This window comes from Ahaetulla prasina, chromosome 5, assembly GCF_028640845.1.
Source record: "Ahaetulla prasina isolate Xishuangbanna chromosome 5, ASM2864084v1, whole genome shotgun sequence".
Taxonomy (NCBI): domain Eukaryota; kingdom Metazoa; phylum Chordata; class Lepidosauria; order Squamata; family Colubridae; genus Ahaetulla; species Ahaetulla prasina.
The window spans coordinates 115,538,961-115,553,882 of record NC_080543.1 but is presented as its reverse complement, the minus strand read 5'-3'; the positions used below and the strand labels follow the sequence as shown (position 1 = coordinate 115,553,882).

General features: G+C 34.9%; 1 pseudogene; it reads right to left on the bottom strand.

Moving 5' to 3' along the window:
- Positions 1-1,755: 1,755 nt before the first annotated feature.
- On the bottom strand, positions 1,756-1,874 carry LOC131200299 (U2 spliceosomal RNA; annotated as a pseudogene).
- Positions 1,875-14,922: the final 13,048 nt, after the last annotated feature.

Sequence of the window (14,922 nt, the reverse complement as noted above, 5' to 3'; positions counted from 1 at the left end):
TGTGACAAAAACAAAAACAAAAATGTGACACCGTGAGTTTGACACCCATGGATTAAAGGGTCATAAAAAGGGAGTTTTACTGTAGCTGCTATATATACAACTACTGTATATAAACAGAGAGCAAAGCCTACACTCCCTAGCACTGATGATGTTACCAAATTTGGTAATGAAGCATCTGTAAATAAACAAACAAGCTCAGAGAGCATCATGGACTCCAAAATAACTAATTAAAATACATCTAAATAAAGGACAGATCCTTAGCTTACTAAAGAAGTTTTGGTTTGTGCTTCCAGAATATTCATCTCCATTACTGCTTCTTTTTGGTTTTTACTTCTTTCTGGTTTGTGGTAACCTACCCAGAACATAATATGGCATAGTTTGAATCAAAGATTTAGAATTATATAAAAACAGAAGGCCTTTTATGCTAGTTTCTTGTCTCTGGAAATTAAGACTAGTGCCTCGGTTTTTATCCCCTACTGTAGATTCAGTTGGATCCTCAGTTACACCCTGGCTTGTCTGCAAATGAAAGAAACAGTTCATTCACTGGAAAACAATTCCTGAATTTTGGTATCTCAAATAACATGAATTGGATGTCATCTTGACATCTTGATCTCAACCAAGGGCTTCCTATAATTGGCAGTAACTCTTTCACATCTGTATACAAATTTTGGGCTATTACTCTATGATCAGTTGCTTCAGCTCAATAACATTTGAGTGTCTTCTACCATGGATTGCTCATTTCAGGTTGCCACAACATTTCCATGGAGTTAGGTCTCAATTGACTATGTTATTTCAAAACATTGATTTGTTTCTTCATCTGTTATCATGTACACTTGGGATCACTGTCTTGTTGCTTGACACACTTTTGCTTCAAGTGATGAGCAGATGGCTTGATATCCTTTTGTAGAATTCTCCAATACTAAACAGAACACATGCTTCTTTCGATGATGGCAACTCATCCAGATGTTGAAGCAAAGAAGTATTCCCCAGTCATGACACTGCTGTACTACGTCTATGCTTGACTCTATATACAAGTCTCTTAATGTGACATATGCAGTAACTGATTTCTCCAAGATATTACTGAAGTATCCCCAAAAATTTCACTTTCGTCTCACCTGCCATAAATTATTCATTTGTTCCTGAAGTAGGACAACAGACACTGCAAGGATCATTGGAGCTCTAATGTTATAGGGTTTAACAACAGAACATTGAAAGCTGTCAGAATTTCCCTCTATGTTCTCTTATACCATCCAAGACAGGGTTATTTTGAGACTCTTCTTTGTGCTTTATAATTTTTCCCAGCACTGAAATTGCATTTATTGTGTCTTTCATCTTGGAACAGCTTTCACATTCCTTCATTATTTGTGCCTCTTTATAAACAAGAAAAGAGAGACCTGCAGATCCCAAGACGATGTTCTGAGTATTCTTTGTGACTTTCTGTACAATTTCATGCTGTATTCCTGGTGTTATTTTGACAGAACAGTCACACTCTTTAGAAAATTAATTCTTACTTGAAATTCTTTCCATTTCAAGGCTATGTCTCTGAGTCAGGTTCACTGCAGTCTCAAAACTTGAGGAGTAGTATGGTAATATTTTCCAAACTGAGATAGATAGATAGATAGATAGATAGATAGATAGATAGATAGATAGATAGATAGATAGATAGATAGATAGATAGATATAGAGAGAGAGAGAGAGAGAGAGATTTTAACCAAGATACGTTATGCTTCCAGAATATGCGTAGTGAGAATTTTTAAAAGTTATGAGAGCCAGAATTTGTGCAACTTAATTAAGTTTGACTCAAATTAGTCTTAATATTAAACTGATAAGAACAGATACTACACTAGAGATTAGCCAAGAGGCCAAGAAGCAATCTTACATATTTTGTTCACTCTCTTCTTTTTGGTGTGTATATAATTTGCTTCAGTCTTCTGTTTAGAGTCCTGGCAAAGCATGTGAAAGGAGGGAAAGAGATTGTGTTACTAGTTGGATAATGAATGTCTGCAAGCTTCCAACCAAGTTCAGAAGAAGACTAAGACTAAGACCAAGACTAACCAAGAATACCACAGTGGGAATGAAAGCAAGAAAGACAGAGAAATGACAGAGATATAGTGGATTCTTAATCTATAATCAAAGTTCAAAAGATTATATATATTATGTATATATAACATGCATACATACATACGTACGTATGTACGTACATAAATATGTACATACATACATACATACCATACCCAACAGGAACCAACAAGAATAAAAATTATGTTTCATTTTCTTTCACTGTTATGTCTCTAATTTCATTTTTATTTCAGTTTTTCTTTAGATGATAATAGAACCTGGTTCTATGCCCTTCTAATTTTCTGTGCCAAAATCTATTACATTTCTGTATAGTTACTTTCATCATTGATCAATCAGCAGTTCTTTGCTTTTATAGATACAATGGAAAAGTCAAATACCGTATATACTCGAATATAAGCCGATCCGAGTATAAGCCGAGGTCCCCAATTTTACCCCAAAAAACTGGGGTAAACTGGGGACTCGAGTATAAGCCGAGGGTGGGAAATGAGGCAGCTACCGGTTGGGGAAACCCTCCCTCCCTCAGCCGAGAAGGCTGGCGGCTCCCCCGCCCCGCCCTCTCACTGCACCGGCAGGGCTTCCCCGCGCTAATGCAAAAGCCCGCCAAGTTTGCTCCATGTGAAAAAAAGAAAAAAAAAAACTCGAGTATAAGCCGTATATACTCGAGTATAAGCCGAGGGGACGTTTTTCAGCACAAAAAACGTGCTGAAAAACTCGGCTTATACTCGAGTATATACGGTAATCAACCAACTGTTTCTGTAAACTGGTAATCACTCAATCCAACTTTACATAATAAATGCTTCTCACTTTAAATCCAAATTAAGGCTGACCAACATATTGTCAATTTATTTTTGTAACCAGGACTATAGATAGCACTGATGTAAATAAATCATTACTTGAGAGAACACTTTTCCCCAGTTTTATCCAGATAATTTTGGGAAGGGCATCTTCAATTGTTTCAAGTGACATCTTTTCCCTGCTTTATTTAGTGTTTCAGATCAATGCAAATTTTGAGCTAATCAATGTTTATTTGAACTGATTTAATTTTGATTTTATTTTGGTTGTTTTTTTTTAATTTTTCCTACAGCGATTCCAATTGATAGTATCTAATCTACAAACTCCCAGTAAACACTTTTTGGTTGCGTAAGTTAAATAAAATAAACTATCGACCTTTTCTATAAAGGTTTTATTTGGTGAGTTTTTCTTTTTGATAGGTTTATGTTTGCAGATTTAATTGGATGTGGGTTTCTTTTTCTGAGTTTGAATTAATTTTATCATTTACCTTTCTTTTATTGCTGATCCACATTTGTTAATGGAAAAATATATATAAATATAATAAATGAATAAACAAGATATGGACTTAGTCTGACTATTGAAGATGGTTTTCTATGTTTCATTAATAGTCTCTCAGTAATCCTATTACATTGCTTCAGATACAGAATTATCTGCAGACTGTGAAGCAAACAGATCAATGCATAAGTTCACAGGTAATATTAGTTATATTTTCTATGATAGTGGTTCTGTTTTTGGAAACGGCACCTGTACAGGTAGTCCCTGATTTATAACCAAAATTTAGCCCAAATTTTCTGTTGTTAAGCATGAGAAATGTTAAATGAGTTTTTCTCCCTTTTATGACCTTTCTTGACACAGCTGTTAAGTGAATCACTTAATACTTGTTAAGTTAGTAACATGATTGTTAAACGAATCTAGCTTACCTACTGATTTTTCTTGTCAGAAGGTTGCAAAGGTGATCACATGATCCCAGGATACTGCACCCATCATAAATATAAACCAATTGCCAAATATCTGAATTTTGATCATGTAACCTTGGGGGCCATGTGCAACAGTCATTTATGAAAAACAGTCATAACAGCCGCTGATATAGTTCTACAGAGGAATTATTGAGTCTGTCATCTGCACCTCTATAATTGTCTGGTTTGGTTCTACAACCCAACAAGACAGACACAGACTTCAGAGGATAATTAGAATGGCAGAAAAAACAAAGGCTACCAACCTGCCTTCCATTGAGGACATGTATACTGCACGAGTCAAAAAGAGGGCTGTGAAAATATTTACAGATCCCTCACATCCTGGACATAAACTGTTTCATCTCCTACTCTCAAAACAATGCTATAGAGCACTGCACACCAGCACAACTAGACACAAGAACAGTTTTTTCCCAAACGCCATCACTCTGCTAAACAAATAATTCCCTGTCAAACTAGTTACTAAATCTGCACTACTATTAATCTCATCATTCCCAATCTCCTTCCACTTATGACTGTATGGCTGTAACTTTATTGCTTGTATCCTTACGATTTATATTGATATTGATTGTTTCCTGATTGCTTATTTGTACCCTATGACTATCATTAAGTGTTGTACCTTATGATTCTTGATGAAGATATCTTTTCTTTTATGTACACTGAGAGCGTATGCACCAAGACAAATTCCTTGTGTGTCCAATCACACTCGGCCAATAAAAAATTCTATTCTATTCTATGTCACTTTCTAAAGCAAGGGTCTCCAACCTTGGCAACTTTAAGCCTGGAGGACTTTAACTCCCAGAATTCGCCAGCCAGCAAAGCAAAGCTGGCTGGGGAATTCTGGGAGTTAAAGTCCTCCAGGCTTAAAGTTGCCAAGGTTGGAGATCCCTGTTCTAAAGTGCCATTGTAACTTTGAACAGTCACTAAATGACTGGTTTTAAATTGAGGACTACCTGTGATGGAAATTCCTGTAGGATTATGCATTTGACCTTCTCATTAACAGCTAATTACAATTATGTAATCCCTCCTCCCTCTTTGTTGCTATAAACATCCCTTCAGTCCCACACTTGATCCACATCTTGCATAATTGGCTTATCATTTTTTTTTCTTCTTCCAGCAAAAAGCCTATATAAAATTTCATGACTTTAAAAAAAAAAAAGTTTTTTCCTCTCCAACCAAACAGATCAGCTTTGCCATCTCAGCCAGTTCTGACATTTTCAAAATCTATTCTTGCACTGTGGGGATTTCATTATTCTTCTATCGTTGAGCATAAAATAGTCTTGCTGTAGTTACTATATGCAAAATGAATTTGCTGTGAGTCTTTTCTATCATTGTTTGTAAATCCCAATTAAAGGAATTTTGGTTTCTTCACTATATTTATCATTAAAATCCTTTGCATTGTTGTGTGACTTTGTATCCAAAATTTCTGGGCTTTCTCACAATTCACCATGCATGGTAAAATATATTCCTCATGTTCTTGACATTTCCATCCCTGGTTTGAAATATCTTTGAACATTTTTTATTATTTCTCTGGTGTAATATGGCAACCATGCCTCATTTTATAAAAAAAAAAATCTCTTAAATTATGATACAATGTAAATTTAATGCCAGTTGCAGACATTCTTTCCCAAGTGTCCATCTGTGTATGAACTGTCCAAAATTAATAGCCCAGTTTGTCAAGCAATCTTTAACTCCTCTTCCTTATCAAACATTAACCAAAATTTATATGTTTTTGCTCTACACATTCATCATTTGAACACAGTTCAAGTTCTGCTTTATGTTTTTCAATTCCAACTATCTTTTTATCCGTATTAAAGCTTTCATTTAACTGACCAAGTATTTATGATACAACTTCCCATGGATTTAAAAAATAAACCCAAAAAGCTCAGCAGGAAAGATTGAACGGAGTTGTGTTTCTGTGAATGTGACCATCAACTAAATAACTACTGGAAGTGTATTGTGTCTGCTAATGAAATTTGACATGGAAACTAGATGGTATATAATATACCTTAATGGTTGGCTAACTCCTCAAAACATTCGTTCAAGGTGAAACAATATAATAGAAAAATCGAAAAATAATAGAAAGTGTTCTTTCTGTCAATTTTTTGTGATAGTGTTTTTTGTGAGCTTTCTCTTCAGCTAGGTATATCAAATTTCTCTGTGCCTGGAGGAGATTCCTCTTTATATGAATATCTAGAGATGGTACATTTAGTAGGAAAGTTTTATTATGTGAAAAAGTATAGTAATACATAAAATATTATACTCCAGTTCTATTGACATCCCCCTGAAATATGACATAAAATATTTGAGTATCTGTTTTTTTAAATAAATAAAATAATATATAATTATGAAAGGGATTGAGGGCAAAAGAAGAAGGGGATGACAGAGAATGAGGTGGCTGGATGGAATCACTGAAGCAGTAGGCATGAGTTTAAATGGACTCCGCGGGATGGTAGAGGACAGGAAGGCCTGGAGGAAAGTTGTCCATGGGGTCACGATGGGTCGGACACAACTTCGCAACTAACAACAACAACAACATAGGAGACTGTCTGGTGAGTTAATGGGACTAATTATTATATTATCAAACAGCTAAATATCTTCAAACAAATTTTATGAAAGTGTTTTTCCTTGCTCTCTATGAAGTATAAGTCATCTCTGGGATTCAATTCATCCCAAATAAGCATCTATAGGATAACTAGCAATTGATTAATTGAATGAAAGGGGTTGAAATAGCCAATTCCTTGTTCGGGTCACCTTGAAGTACATATAGAGAAAATGGTTTTTAAAATTCAACTTGTGGCAAAAAGAGAGGAATCTCACTACTATCATCACTAACAACATGATTGGGAGATATGTGTTGTGTTTGTATCAGTGATGTTCAAAGAAAAAAAGAATAAATTCACCAGCTTCTAAACATGCAATTTGCTTTATCCAAAGCTAAGGTTGCTTCTGTGTTTGCTGAAATAAATGGAATTTGTAAGGTCACCTTGTATAAACTCTTTGTTGTTTTCAGCTGTGGGACTAGTTTTTCTTTCTTGTTTTTATTTCTGACAACTAGTTCTCCTTTTATTCTGTTCATCTAAAGATAGAGAAAATCTCTTTGCGCAGGGAGCAGATGACAAGTGACATTATTACCAACATCGCATCACTTTGGACATCACAGCTCTGAAGATAAAAGAATATTAAAAGTTTCTGCCAGAGGCTTTTTACATTTCCTGGCTTGGTAGATGGTATTCTGGATAAAGAGAATGAACTCTTTCTGAAATTTCAATAAAATGATGTTTTCTTTCCCCCTACAGAAAGAATGTCTAAACAAATACCTTGTATACTTCCACACTAGTTTATAGTTGTTAATAAATGTTTCTCTTAGAACATTATACAAAAGATATTAAGGGGCATGGCCAAAAGGAAATTATTTCCTCCATTCTTCCCGAAGGGGAGGAAAAATGAGAGATACAAATAAGTTATTTTATCATAGTTTGATTTGGCTCCTGGTATGCTTTGAACATTATACTGTAGTCGCTGAATATTAAAAAGGCCTATCGTTTCTGAACTAAATAGTATAAAGACCATCTTTGATAATATGCCACCTTAAAATATGAAACTTCTTTGGAAGAATACATACCAAAGCTAAACTCAAATAATTTGGCCACCAAACAAGAGAAGACTCATTGGAAAAGACCTTGATGTTGGAAAATATTGAAGGCAAAAGTAGAAATGGAATAGCACAGGAAGAGATGGTTAGATAGTGTCATTGACATGGTGGGTATGGATTTGGGAGATGGGAGCTCTGACTTGCTGTGGTCCATGGAATTGTGGAGAGTTGAGCATGACTTAGTGACTGAACAACAAAAAATATTGTAATATTATTCTTAACCGATAGCTAAAAATATCTACTTCTCAATGTATGACACAGATGGTTTTGGGTCAATTAAACTACCTGTTATAATTCTTACTGTTTCTTCTGTCTGCTGTTAATATTATTTCTACCTTTTCATATTATTATACTAATAATAGTATGTCTACTATATCTATGCTATTTTTCAAATCTTTATCCTATAATATATTTTGTCACATGTACATCTTCCATAAATTATGTTTCCTCTTCGTTCAGGTTGATATTGAAAAATACCATTTATTTTTCTAACTCCTTGCTATGTCTACGTGTCTGACTGAAGTTTCTTCAAGGTAGAAAACTTTTTGAAATGGCATGGGATTAATGGACAACATAGCAGACATGTCATCTGCAGGCTAAATAAAAATAAAAGCTAGAGCTATAACTGCATATAATCTAGATAAGAAGGTAATGAAATTGTACAGAGCACACCTATTTTTTGCCAGTGGTGATCTGGATTTTTATATAGCAATTCTGGTAGCCGTAGCCGTAAGAACAACTTAAGTTCACACCCAATTATTAAGCAAAGCAAGTTATGCACAAATAGTTACAGACAGACAGACCAACCACCATTTAAGTATGAGGCAGTAGGGTGTTGCAGCTGTAGAAAATCTAGAAAAGTCCTAGGCTGCATCAACAGAGGATTTGTTTCAAGATGAAGTGATAGTACTGATTTGTACTGTACTGGGGAAACCACACTTTGGAATATTGTATACAGTTCTGTTCACTATGATATCAAAAAAAGATGTTGAGACCCTAGAAAGAATGTAGAGAAGAGCAACAAAGACTATAAGGGATCTGGATATTAAACCATATGATGAACAATCAAGGGAACTAGGTATATCTAGCCCAACAAAGCGAAGGACTATGACTGATATGATAACAATCTTCTGGTACTTGAAGACTGTCTCACAAAGAAGACAGTTTCAACTTATTCTCCAAAGCACCTGAGGACAAGACAAGAGAGATCCAACTTGGAACTAAAGAGAAATTTCTGGACAGTGGATTTTTGAATTCTATCTGAATAGACTCTCTCTCTCTCTCTCTCTCTCTCTCCCTCCTTCCCTCCCTCAGCCTCTTTCTTATCTATCTAATCTATCTATGCTTTGCAACCATTAAAGATTGCAACTTCTTTCTTTTAATAATCTTTGATTTTCTTCTTACACAACTTCCAATGTTTTAAAATAACGTAATACCCATAATCAGATTTGGTCATTTGGAGAAAGACTGCAAACAAAGAATGCATTTGCCTAGTAGTTGGTACATTTGGGATAGCATTACACTGGAAATAAATTGTATCATAAAAACTTAATATCAAAACTGGTATTTTATGAAATCCTCTAAAGTCTGTATTTGCTTCTCTGCTTTTCATATCATAGAATTGTATATTCAGGGTTCTTTGTAAATTCATTTTCAACATTTTGGAGGGGAAGGGGTGATAAATAACAAATTAAGTTTATGAAGCAATTGTAGGCTAAACCTTCATTGACCAGCTGGTATGAATTATGTTAAGCTGACTGTTTTTAATCAGTGTTGAAGACTGTTGGGTGTCTGTTTTAAAATTTAATAACCCCAGTGTTCATCTTATAGAAAGTATCAAGATAGTTTTTGTTTTAAATTTTAGTAACGCCAGTGTTCTTCTTACAGAGAGTTTCTATTGAGGTCTAACCATTTTTTGCAGGACCAGACCTACATGCATAGACTAGGGTGAGTCAACCACCTTAGGCAATTGATGTTGAGGGGCAGAAACTAATAGATTTCTGGCTGGTAGTGAGTTTGTTGACCTCAGGTGGTGAGGCATTTTATTCCATTCCCAATACAGAAAGAAGACTCAGCTGACAATCTGGTAGATTTCTCTCTGAGGATTTGATGGACAGAGCTCTCCTTGTCTTTTGCCGTGGGCAGCAAAATGTTATGCATAGCAAGTGTTGCCTTTTCCCCAGTCCATAGCATATGTGGCTTCCTTGTTGAGAAATGAGGCCAAACAGGTTGCTAAGCAACCTTCTGAAATTCAGCATGGTACATATAGTGTTTATTAGTGTTAGAGCAAATGTTTTTTTTTCATAAACTTGTGAAGATGCATGATTAGAGAGCAGCCACAGGAACTCCTGCCCCACTGAAGTTTTTAGTTGCTCCAAGAAATAAACATCCTAATTGTGGTTCTTCTAATAAGCATTTTTTAAAAATGTAAACAAAAGGAACAAAATACAATCTTTAGTTAATTTGAGCCTGGTTTATGCAATATGGTTTTGGATCACCTAGACAGCCTATTCCACATATAAAAATGTTATTTTACAGACTTCCTTGGGAACTGTGCAAGGGCAGTCATATCAAACTATTTTGAGCCAAATGTCTTCTTTCAAAATTGCAGATTACAGTGTCTTGTTTACTTTGAAATTGTATAACATATTTTGAAATCCCAGGGAAAAAAGAGATCATTTTTAATATAAAGTTTTTAGGATCTCTTGAACAAATGGAATTACAAGAATTATTGATCTACAGTGATTTTGTTGTTGTTCAAGTAGCCATAGCAATTGTAATTCTTCTAACAATTTATTGGGTGCCAGCCTATTCTGCAAGGACAAATCAGAATATGCTTACAGTGGGCAGAATTTCTTTTTTTTTCATTGTTTGTATACAGAACTATCTGCAGCAGGCTTTCAAAAAGTCAAGATGGCAGCCACAATCATACAATTGGAGTGCTCTGTATTTGGCACACATTAAAAAACAACAACACTGAGTCTAATTATATACTCAACAGTTGCCATCATGACTTCCCACCACCAACCCCTGAAAATGCCCCTATACACAATAGTGGATGTTTCACTTTTCCACTTCAGCATGAAAAGCATTTCTGGTAGTGAAACTCTTTCTTGTATAAAATCACTGAAAAATAGAACTTTGTTTATTCCTTTCTTATCACTTGTGAATGGTGATTCACCCAGTTTATGCAATTATGTGCTAAAAGCAATTATTTATCCAAATTATACATAAATGCAAAGTTTTTAAAGTGGATGGCAATTTACATTGTTGATAGCATCACACAGAAGATGTAACACCTATAATGATTATGCCAAGAAAAAAAAAAAAAACAGAAATTGCTATAGGAATAATATAAAAGAAACATAAAGTATTTAGCCCACTTTTCCTCTACAATTTATTGTTTAACAAGATAGTACAGTGAAATTATATTATAGCAGACTAGTGAGGGGAACTGGTGATTGTTATTTTCCAAATTCGTTACATTTGAGTATTTCTCATGCGGATGAAGCTTTTGTACAAATGACTTAAATTTACAGGATCTGATAGACATAATTTTGTTTATTTACATAGTGATTTCATCACATAAATGATATAAATCACAATGGAGTTTTATTTGTGGGCCCAATATTAAAAAAAAAGAGGTTTTAGGAGGGGGGAGTATTTAGGGTAAACAAAATACCCAAAGCCATGAATCTCAATTCCCAAGACATAAATTCTTATATTGTTACAGATACTTGAATAAATAGATATACATATCTATTTCTTGAACTATTTGATTTGTAAACATATTGCATATTACAAGACAGACTTCTCTATAAAAATACTGTAATTTCACTCTTTAAAAGGGGAGGTTGGGTGGGTGGGGAAGTGCCAAATTAAATAATTATCTTGTGCTTAGCTCGTTGACTAGTTAATATCTTAATTGTCTCATAAAAATGCACCACTTCTCTTGAGAATGGATAGAGGTTGTAAATGAAAATGTGAATGTTTTTTCTTGTACTTGTTTTGTTTGTCCTTTATCTCAAGTCAGGAGGCCTGAAGGTTTACATTCTTAACTTTAATCTACCCAAGCAGTGCAGAAATGCCAGGAGGATGTCTCCTTCTCACATCAATTGAACAATCTCAAGGATGTAGCAAACAGTATGACTCTTATTCACCTTATGTTGCCCTGATTTTAGGTCAGCCAGCAGTGCCCCAAGGAGGAGGTAGATGATCAACATGCAAAGGCAGATTTAGACTGTTATGGCTTGCAGTGTCATTGGGATTATTCCATCATCATAAAACTAGCTCTATGCATATTGTATTAAGATGAGAGACTGTCTACATATCTATTGTATATAACTCTTTGACTTATGTCCACAACTGGGACCAGAATTTCCACTGCTAAGCAAGGTAGTTGTTAACTGATTGCACCCTAGTTTATGATCTTTTTTGCTATGGTTGCTAAGCGAATCATGCAGTTATTAAGTGAATCGTGTGGTCATTAAGAGAATCTGGCTTCCCCCATTGATTCTGCTTGTTGGAAGTCAGCTGGGAAGCTTGCAAATGGCAATCATATGACTCCCCCCCCAAAATGTTGCAACAGTCATAAATACATGCCAGTTGCCAAGTCCCTAAATTTTGATCATGTGACCATGGGACACTGCAATAGGTTTAGATGCAAAGACCCGGTTGTATGTCCCTTTTTTCAATGCTGTTGCAACTTTTAAAAATTCTAAATGGATTTATGTTGTTAATTGTACCACATCAGCATAATTTTTTAAATGTTTTAGCCTATGCAAAACTTAGATTAATTGTAACTCAGAAAGAGGTAAGTGACTGCATAAAAGTCATTGGTTATATTTCTTTGAAATAAATGAATGAATGCTTCTGGAATGTTTTATTAAAAGCCCCAAGGTTTTAGATGTTCTTAAGCTTTGTAAGGACCAAATTAGATGTATATCTACAACACATAGGTATCAGGAAACTCCCAACATGAACAATTTTAATATATAATAATCAGCAGCCTCTGCACTGCTGATTTCAGGACTAGCGGGGAAATAAACAAGACAAACTAAACTACCTGTTATCATCCCAGAAGTGTGTGTAATAAATGTAGAAGGTGAAAGTAGAGAGTGTTACTTTTGTAAACAAACAAAAAAAGCAATGAAGTTTTATTGCTGTTGCTTGTTGAAAATTATGCTTGTTGAAAATTAACCCACTTATGATTGTAACCTTGTTGCTGGTATCCTTAAGATTTATATTGACTGTTTCCCTATGACTATCATTAAGTGTTGTATCTTATGATTCTAGACGAATATATCTTTTATGTACACCGAGAGCGTATGCACCAAGACAAATTCCTTGTGTGTCCAATCACACTTGGCCAATAAAGAATTCTATTCTATTCTTAAAAAATACTGCTCATTTGTCTAAGACTTGAGTGAAAGAAACATACTTTTTTTAAAGCCTGTGTCTTTTTCTACCTGACTTCAGCAACAACAGCAGAATTAATGCGGGTTGGAAGTTTAAGGATAGTGACAAATATTAAGGAAGAGCTTGAACAAACTGAGATACTTTTAATTTGGAAAAATCAAGCAGATAATAAGAGTTACGACAAAGGACTTAAACAATGAGTGGCAGAAAGATTCACATAAAATGTATTCATCTGTTCAGTGCAGATTAAGCAAAAGCACTCATCTTTCCTCAGAACAAACTCAGAATTGATTCATCTTTGGAATACATTGGAAAGTTTCACCACTTAGGATATATTGCGTATGCATTTTAATGTTAGACCAAGTAAATGAGCTCCTTCCACTGAAATGAAGAAGACTTTTGTGAGAAAGCTGTGCCTATTATTTAAAATATTTAAATTTAGTAGCTGGAGCAGTGGGGTTGTGCAGTGAGCCTATTATTTAAAATATTTAAATTTAGTAGCTGGAGCAGTAGGGTTGTGGTTGATCGGTTGGAGAGTGTTGGCGCCTGTTTGAGGCAATCTGCACTGTGATTGGTTGCTGTGGGTGTGGAGGGGGAGTTTCCTTTTTCCCCCCGCCTTTTTTCTTTGGTGTCCTCTGTGCCCTATGATTTACCTCATGATGCTCCCATTTGCCTGACTATCTTGCATCTAAATATAGATGTAAATTATATTTATTTATATAAAACTACATGCTCGTGTCAGCATCTCTGACTTCATTTGCACATCTACTGCACAGTTCCCTGACACTATTTCTGGCTTTGACCAATGATAGCAAAAAACCCTTCCCCAGTAAAAGCTTAGGTTCAGTCTGGGGTCAGCACTTTGGAATTACCTCATATCTGGAATCTACTAATTTCATACATATTCCAGGAAAAAAATATATCAGATTTCAGAAAGGAATTCTTTATTTGCATTCAGTTTAATGGGGGAAAATTAAGTATAGCATTAAAATTAATGGGAGTCTGAAGAGAGTAAACATGCATTTTAAAACTAGGACATGTATTCAACATAAGGAAAACAATAGTAACTAAGCACTGGCAATGAATAATCACGAAAACCTATTGAGTCCATTTTAATAAGTTCATCTTCTCTTCTAAATAACAACGTTTCTGGGAAACCGAAACTTCCACCCCAAAATAAGTCCATTTAAAATAGATAAATCACTGTGCTACTTTAGAGAATGCTAAAAACAAAACATGGACATTAAAATGATATTTTATACAATATATCTAGACATTGTCTCTAGGGTCTTGTTAAAACAAATATGAAATCTGGTGCCTGTCAACTAAGAAGTAAATATCATTGAGTTGTGGGGAACTTGCTTTTGGGATATAATGTAGCCAGTTGCAGCTTAATTTTTTTTTTTTGGGTGGGGGAGGGTTGGGCAATTTATACTTTTAGATTTGCAAGCTTCTATTAATGTATCTTTACAATAAAATAGAATTGGCTCACCTAGTCATGTTTCCTGTCTGGTTAACCACGAGGACTGACAATTCACATACAACTTAAATTAATATGCACTATAGTTAATTAGCATATATACAAAACTTTTGATAATAATGCAAATTTTCTTGGAGCTCTTGCATTACCTACTTTTATCCAATTTAGACTTTAACAGTCTAAATTGTATGTAATTCCATGTTTCTTTGTGCTTGACATTTCTGCAGCTGAAGTAATCTCTTTTATTATGTTGTTGCTAAATTGAAGGAAATTGACAGCCAATGAGGTTTGGTGACTTAACTGTTGGACAAGAAGCTGGAAGAGCTAAGATCTAACTGGGTGACTGCACCAGTCATTCTCTCTCACAATTACTCCTACCTCACATCATTTTTATGGGAAAATAGGCCCTGTATTTCACTTACAGAAATGCTTACCAAATGAAAATATCAAGTGGCTAAATGTTTGTCTCAAACATAATTTTAGAGGACACTTTCAATTATATATGAGCCGACATAGTGACTGAGTGA